This window comes from Grammomys surdaster, unplaced genomic scaffold (assembly GCF_004785775.1).
Source record: "Grammomys surdaster isolate TR1022 unplaced genomic scaffold, NIH_TR_1.0 125832, whole genome shotgun sequence".
Taxonomy (NCBI): Eukaryota; Metazoa; Chordata; class Mammalia; order Rodentia; family Muridae; genus Grammomys; species Grammomys surdaster.
In genome coordinates, this window is record NW_021620660.1 from 886,760 (window position 1) to 892,759 (window position 6,000).

Below are 6,000 nucleotides of genomic sequence, written 5' to 3' on the forward strand. Positions count from 1 at the left end.
AGAGAACCTTGACCTCATGAAGGCTGGATGCCCCAGGGGGTGGGAATTTTGAGGGTGGGGAGGTGGGAGTGGGGGGGGTGTAGATAGAGGTTACATCCACAGAGAAGAAGGAGGAGGGGCGAGGGGATTGGGGGTTCCGAGGGGGTGGTGGGGGATGGGGTAAGGGGACAACATAGGAAATGTAAATAAATCATCCAATAAAAAAAAAAAAGGCTTCATGGTCACTAGACTGCTCTCTGAAATATACTTCTCTAATGATCTATATCTCTTTCTTTATGTACCTCTCTTGCCTTTTCCTTCAGTTCAATTCACATTGACAACTTACTCAAAATAAAATAGAACAAGAGTACTTTATGTTTTTCCTTTTGTGAATTCTTATTGTTGAATTCCATGGAGAAAACACTTATGATACCTGATTTATAAAATGATCTATTGCTGTGAAAGATACCATAGAGATGGCAACTCTTAAAAAAGAAAGTACTAGTTGGAACTTACTAATGAGCACAGAGGCTTACTTCACAATCAACATAGATAATTATAGGCAGTGTGCTGGAGAACAACTGAGAGTTTTAAATCCTAATCAACATGCAACAAGAAGGGACATAAAAATCCCTTAAAGAATTGCAAGAAAACAGAACCAAACAGGTGAAGGAATTGAACAAAACCATCCAGGATCTAAAAATGGAAATAGAAACAATAAAAAAAAATCTCAAAAAGAGACTACGCTGGAGAGAAAATGTAGGAAAGAGATCAGGAGTCATAGATGCAAGCAACACCAACAGAATAAAAGAGATAGAAGAGAGAATCTCAGGTGCAGAAGATACCATGGAAAATATTGACACAACTGTCAAAGAAAATGCAAAATGCAAAAAGCTCCTAATCCAAAACATCCAGAAAATCTATGACGTAATGAGAAGACCAAACCTAAGGATAATAGGCATATAGATGAGAGTGAAGATTCCTAAATTAAAGGGCCAGTAAATATCTTCAACAAAATTATAGAGGAAAACTTCCCTAACGTAAAGAATGAAATGCCCATAAACATACAAGAAGCCTACAGAATGCCAAACAGACTAGACAAGAAAAGAAATACCTCCTGTCACATAATAATCAAAACATCAAATGCACAAAACATAGAAAAAAATACTAAAAGCAGTAAGGTAAAATGTCAAGTAACATATAAAGGAAGACCTATAAGAATTATACCAGGTTTCTCCCCAGAGACTGTGAAAACCAAAAGATCCTGGACAGATATACAGACACTAAGAGAACAAAAATGCCAGCCCAGACTACTATACCCAGCAAAACTCTCAATTACTATAGATGGAGAAACCAAGACATTCCATGACAAAACCAAATTTGCACAATATCTTCCCACAAACCCAGCACTTCAAAGGATAATTGATAGAAAACACCAACACAAGGAAGAAAACTACAACCTAGAAGAAGCAAGGAAATAATCTTCCAAAAATCTCAAAAGAAGATAGCTACACAAACATAATTCTACCTCTAACAAAAATAATAGGAAGCAACAATCATCTCTTAACATCAATGGACTCAATTCTCCAATAAAAAGACATTTACTATCAGACTGGATACATAAACAAGACACAGAATTTTGGTACATACAGGAAACACACCTCAGTGACAAAGACAGACACTACTTCAGAGTAAAAGGATGGAAAACAATTTTCCAAATGCACAAAACAAAGAAAAACTACTAAAAGCAGTAAGGGAAAAAAGTCAAGTGACTTATAAAGGCAGACCTCTAAGAATTACAACAGATATCTCTCCAGAGGCTATAAAAGCCAGAAGAGCCTGGACTGACATCATACAGACCCTAAGAGAACACAAATGCTATCCCAGTCTACCATACCCAGCAAAACTCTCAATCACTATAGATGGTGAAACCAAGATACTCCATGACAAAACCAAATTCGTACAACATCTTCTCACATACTCAGCACTTCAAAGGATAATTGATGGAAAACGCCAACATAAGGAGGGAAACTACAACCTAGGAAAAGCAAGGAAGTAATCTTCCAACAACCCCAAAAGAAGATAGCTATACAAACACAATTCTACCTCTAATAACAAAAATAACAGGAAGCCACAGTCACTTTTGCTTAATGTCTCTTAACATCAATGGACTCAATTCTCCAATAAAAAGACACAGACTATCAGACTGGATACACAAACAGGACCCAGAATTTTGCTTCATACAGGAAATGCACCTCAGTGACAAAGACAGATACTACCTCAGAGTAAAAGTATGGAAAACAAGTTTCCAAGCAAATGGTCTCAAGAAACAAGCTGGAGTAGCCATTCTAATATCAAATACAATTGACTTTAAACAAAAAGTAATCAAAAAAGATAAAGAAGGACACTTCATACTAATCAAAGGAAAAATCTACCAAAATGAACTCTCAATTCTGAACATCTATGCTCCAAATGCAAGAGCACCTACATACATAAAAGAAACTTTACTAAAGCTCAAAACATACATTACACCTCAAACAATAATAGTGGGGGATTTCAACACCGCACTCTCAGCAATGGTTAAAAATTTTTAGATCGGTGGATGATGCCATCTTTTGACTAGGGGCAGTGCCTATCCACTAGTAGTGGTCTCTGTAGGTTCTATCTCTACTTCTCTGTCCATTTCAGCTAAAGTCATCCTCATTGGTTCCTGGGAGCCTCTCATTTCTCTGTTGTTAGGGGCCCTCTAGTGGCTATCCCCAGTTCCTCATCTCCCACTGCTACATATTTTTATTTGATTTTCTGACACTCTTTACCTATCTCCCATCCCCTCCAGTACCTGATAATGTCCTCCCTATTTCACCCCACTCCGCTCTACCTCCCAGGTAACCCCCTCCCTCAGTCTCCCAAGATCATCCTGTTCCCCCCTCAATGGAGGACTGAAGAATCAACACCATGGCCTTCCTACATTCTAAGCTTACTACGGTCTGGGGGATGTATAATGTGCATTGTGAATATTTGGACTAATGTCCACTTATCAGTGAGTACATAACAGTTGTGTCTTTTGTGTCTGCTGTTTAACCACAAATTATAGACTGACTGTAAAAAGAAAATGGTTGAGAAAGATGTATTATAATGATTCTAAAAAGAGAAATCTATTCCTCAAATATATGATATACAATATGTGTGCCCTACAGATAATAAATTGAATTTAAATTTCTATTAAATTGATTAAGCATCATGACAGAATTTGTGTAGAATAGTGAAACATTTAACGCAAATGTATATTGACTTTCTCTCCATATGATTTCTCCACTTCTTCTTCCCTCTTTGGTCCTACTCTACTCTCTTCTCTCTCCTTCTTGGACTTCCTGACTAGTATTAGAAATTCCTCCTTATTCTCTACTACTCAGGTAATTGGCTGATGAGATCTATACTTAATCAATAAAAAGTAGTGGATAGCAGTTTGTACATATCATAGAAACCATACACGGTTGATCATGCTGTAGTCCAGACTGCAACCAAATCTCAAGAGACCTAAATCAACATCTGAATACACAGCACACAAAACCACTCCCAACAATTACACTTTTAGTCCAATAAAAGGTTCTTCTCTATCATTAATAAACTATATGTAAAAATAACAATTATGAAAATGTACCAGGTAAAATTTACATTCACAATGTCCACAACATTTTTATTAGGCAACCTGGGAAAAGATACCATCTTGATGAGTTTAGAGGTCTTAAATGCTTTTCTATCAAAACTTGTATTTATAACCTAGGAGTATCTTCTTAGATCTAAAACCATTTTCTCAATCCTAAAGAATTTAGGCTTAATTGTGAGACTATACCTATCTAGTCTGCAACCCTAGGCCTGAGAGGAAATATCTGATTATGCAGGAAGTACAGAGCACGTACCTTTCAAAACTACTGAAATGACACAGAGAGCTGATTGCCTGGACAATTGCCCAAAATCTCTCTGAATCATGGGAACATCTGTCTCCTGCCTGGACAATCACCCTATATTTTTCTGTGTCATGGTAACATCCATCATTTTTTGGTAGGTTCCAAATTGGATTCTTAGTAGATTCTTTATTTTGACTTAAAGAATTCTCTAATTTTCTTTATATGGCCTTCAATCTGCATTTAATATTTTAGTCTGCTCTTTCTCTAAGTGCCCGGCCTGCGGGTCTCGGTTATTCGTGGGGGCGAGGGGAACCAAAACCTGGAAGAGAAACGGGCGGGAGAAAGGAAGGACCCAAGCAAACGGTTGCTTGTCAAGAGCCGTGTATTTTAAAAAAGGCAAGCTTTTTATAACAAGCTCGGGTTAGGGGAGGGGGAAGGCAGGTGGGGTCATGGAAAGGTACAGCTTCTTCTTGGCCTGTGCCCTAGAACATTTTGTGGTTAGGGGCTTTTCTCAGAAGTAGCTATCTCTTTGTGCATCAGCTTTCAGCAGGATGAGGCATAGTCAAGGTATTCAACTGAACAGGATGTAGGTGGGTGACAAGGCTTAGTTTCCAGGCGAGGGGGAAGGCTGGCAGGGGTCCCTGTTAGGGGTCCTGGTCTCTGACATCTCCCCCTTCCCTGTAAACCAAAGAGGGCGTCTTTTAGAGGAAGAAACTCAAGGATGGGCGAATTTGGGAGGGCATCCCGGCTGTAGGCAGCTCGCGGTCCCAGAAGGGCAGCAAGGCCATTGAGAGGCACCGTTGGTAGACAGTCTTGGCTGTCTGTCGAGACCAAGTTCGTGGTCATGAAGGAGAAGGGGAGACCACTCTCTCACGTGCAATGGCAACTAAGGCCCGTGAGGTGCAAGAGCTGGTCGGTCCCCTTGCGATCCTCATACCCACTCCTGGTGCAATGGAAGCAAGTCCTCAGGGTGCAGGGGCTATGAGGTCGCGTCCTGTTTAGTGCCAGGCTTGCAGTTAGGCCAAGGCTGGGATGTAGCTAGGCCAAGGCCGGGATGCAGCTGTCGAGGCAGCTATTGGGAGGTTCTTTCAAGCAATAGCAGGGGCAAGCCAATTAAACGGGGTGGGATAGAGACGCCTGTCTTCAATTATCTAGGGATACGGAAGGTCAGCCAAGAGAGCCAGGAGCTCCCCTGTAGGGCCCGAAAGTTAAGAGGCCGGCCAAGGGAGGAGCGCGCGGGCCCCACATCTTCATCTTCAGGTTGTGTCACCACCACATGGGCAACAGCCTCGGTGTCGTCCTCTGCTTTTAGCTGATGGTAGTAGACTTCAACTGGTCTTTTAACTGTGGAATCTATCTGGTTTTTAACAAAACTTGTGAGGCGATTAAAAGCCCAAGGGCCAAAGGAGAGAAGCAAAAGAATACCAACAAGGGGCCCCAATATAGTGGGCAGCAGGGTAGTAAGCCAAGGGGAGGTAGAAAACCAATTTTTGTACCAAGATTCTTGTTGTTCTCTTGCTCTCTTTCTCTCTTCAAGGCTCTTTTTAACTTTCTCTAAACTGTTTTTCACCAAACCTGTCTTATCTGAGTAAAAGCAACACTCTTCTCTAAGGGCCACACACAATCCCCCCTCCTTCAAAAAGAGTAGGTCAAGTCCTCGTCGGTTTTGGAGGACCACCTCGGAAAGGGAGGCCACTGACTCAGTGAGGTCTTGGATGCCCTCTCTCAGGTGACCAAGGTCCTGATCAATTAAAGACTGAAGGTGGGCAAAATTTTGGTCATTCCTTACAAGGGACGCAATACCCGTTCCTGCCCCGACTGCACCCAGACCCAGGATGACTGAGAGGGTGAGCGCAGTCAGAGGCTCTCTCTTGTCTCTGTGTGGGACCCCGGATTCAAAGAAGCGTAGGAAGGACTCGGGCTCATAAACAAAAAATTGAGGGAGGACGGTAACAACAACACAATAATCATGGGAAAGGAATCTGGAGGTGGAGATGTAAGCGGTCAGTCCATTTGAGCAGGCAAAGAGGGTATTATTAGGCGCAACCACATACAGATAGGTTGTATTGATAGTGAGAGTCTGATTGCAAACAGGGAAAAGATCTCTAGGGGG